The following is a 2,915-nucleotide window of genomic DNA, read 5'->3' as shown; positions in this document are numbered from 1 at the left end:
GCTTGAGGATCACACGGACCTGCTAGTGATGGGTTTCTTGGCCTCAGACTTTGGGGAAAATGTTAACTCAGGGTTGTGATAAGGTGGTAGGAGGTCAGACCTCTGGAAAGCAGAAAGATTAGGGAGAAGGAGAAATAAAAACTAAACTTACCTGACTTCTAACCTGGTCTCTTGGGATCAGAGAATCATTAGGAAAAATTTCCTTTCTGTTTATTCCAGAGGCCCACAGGGAAATCACATGCTTAGATGCTGGAATAACCCAAGAGAAATGTGCCTGATGAGCACAATAGAGAGAGCTGTAAATATCTCTCCTGTGGAGTCCCTCAGCTTGTACAATGTTGATGAACAGGACACGGTTGTTGCTTTTGATTCCTGAGCTGGTTCAGGGACTGATGCTTCCCTCCTTCCTGCTGTCTTGTGTGGGGACAGAGCTTCAGTCTCCATCATCAACCATCCAGGGAGGAGTTCCACACAGAGACCTCTCTCTCAGAGATCCATCCAGGTGAGTCTGAGAGCCCAGCAGGTACATCAGGAGAGGGTCAGAGAGGATGGAACCTGAGAACTTTTACCTGAGTCACTATGGCCCTAATCAGCCCAGCCCAGAGACAACCAAGTATTGTGTCTATATTCTTGGTTATAGACACTAATGTGTAATTAATTTACTTAGTACCTTAAGAAAGATGTGTCTGTTTGATCTACACTACACAGACCATAGTTGACAATTAAGCGATGGGTGTGGGCATACACTGTAAAATGAATGAAATGCATAAAGGAAGACATATCTGAGGAGTTTTGCTCTTTGGGGAGCAGGGAATAGAGTATTAGGTGTGGAGCACAGTGCAGTGAAGTGAGAGTGTTTATATTAAATTTCTAAGATGGGGTGTGTTTGAGCATGTTTTGTATTTATTGAAAAGACCCTGCCCAGTGCAGGGAGATGGTACCTTGCAAAAGCAGTTCTTGAGTCGTACATTGCAGTGTCTTCTCTAATGCTGGGTATTCACACGAGAAAAGTTATTTAATAAGGCTCAGAGGAATACCAAATATTCATTAGAAAGACAAACTTGCTATATGGTAAATGTTCATATACATTGGAACCTGATTCCAGAATCATTGAATGAATAATAACTGAGCATCCCCCATGTGACAGAACAATCTAGGAACATTATGTATTATATTCTTTTAGATATGTCTTTACAATTTAATTATTACATGATGTTGATATCATTAAATTATTGCTATTTTATGGATTGTTTCAATTAATATTTGATTCTTCATTCAATTTGATTCTTCAACCAATTATTTTGGTTGTTTTGAAACTACTATTTTTAACCTGGTTTATTACCCCTTCATTCTTTCCATGTTGTCACTGTTCACATTCTTAATTTTGTTTCTATGTGAGTGCATATCTATGCACATACCTCTGTGAAAATTCCAAATGTGAGCAAAGCAGGTGACATCCTGCTCTTTTGGATCATGTAGCATAACAGTGAGGACAGAGAATAATGAAATAAATGTGTGCTTAAAATAATGTCCTCGGGAAGAATCATATGAAGAAAGCTATTCAGTGTAAAAATTGTCATGGTGTGGGCAGGATGTATAAAGCATGGTCTGGGAGGTCTTGCATGTTGGACGAAGACCTGGACCAGGACCAGAGGGTGCCCACTGGGTTTGTCACAAGAGATCAAAACCCAAAGCCCAAGAAATAATAGAAAAGGTGCCATGTCAGAAAAAGAATAAAGGAGCTAATCTCATCCTCTATCATATTATAAAAAAATGAAGTGATTTTATAATTACAAAATAGGTACAGAAAATGCAAGTATTCTACTGCTTGATATTTAAAATGTTCCCCTTGATATTTTCTTCTGTGAAGTGTTGGCTTATTCCTTTGCTCTGGGTGTACAATATGTAAAGTGATACCATAAAGATAGCACCTCTTTTGTCTTTTAGACAAGTTTCTTTTTGTTCTCTTATTATTTTGCTGGGCATCCGGGGAATGTGTTTAGGGTTCAAGTGCTGCCGGAACCAAGGAAGATTTTTCTTCCTTTCACCTGATCTTTTGAGTTCATTTTAAACTCTTCATTTCATTTCATTCCTTTCTCTCTCACCCTCTGTTTATTAAACAGATTTTTATACAATTACAACTATTATTTTATTTATTTCTTATTCTTTATTACACTATAGTTAGCATACAATATTTATTAACTTAAGGTGTACAACATAGTAATTGGACATTTATATACCTTACACTGTGGTCACCACAAGAAGTCTAGTACCCATCTGTCACCATGCAAAGTTATTAAGATATTATTGACCATATTCCCCATTCTATACCCTATATATCCATGGCTTATTTATTTTACAACTGCAGGTTTGTACTTCTTATTCCCATTTACCTTTTCAAACCTTTCCCTCCTCCCCTCCCATCTGACAACCACCTGTTTGTTCTGTGTATCTATGATTTTGATTTCATTTTGCTTTGGCTGTTCATATGTTTTTTCTGTGTGTTTTTTCTAGTCTACATGTAACTGAAATTCTATAGTATTTTTGTGACTCTGCCTGACTTATTTCACTTAGCATAATACCCTCTAGGCCCATCCATATTGTTGCAAATGGCAAGATGTCAATGTTTTTTATTGCTGAGTAATAATCTAGTGTGTGTGTGTGTGTGTGTTTATGTGTGCGTATCTCACACTCACTATCCATTCATCTATTGATGGACACCCAGCAATTCCAGTCTTGGGTATTTATCTGAAGAAAACAAAAATGCTAATTTGAAAAGATATGTGCACTCCTATTATCATTGCAGCATTATTTACAATAGTCAAAATACAAACAGATTTTTAATTGAGTTTATTGGGGTACAGGTTTCAAATGTAGAACTCAATAAGACATTATGTATTCACTGCATCTGTGCA

Source organism: Myotis lucifugus, unplaced genomic scaffold, assembly GCF_000147115.1.
Source record: "Myotis lucifugus unplaced genomic scaffold, Myoluc2.0 scaffold_1164, whole genome shotgun sequence".
Classification (NCBI taxonomy): domain Eukaryota; kingdom Metazoa; phylum Chordata; class Mammalia; order Chiroptera; family Vespertilionidae; genus Myotis; species Myotis lucifugus.
This window is presented reverse-complemented; position numbering follows the sequence as displayed.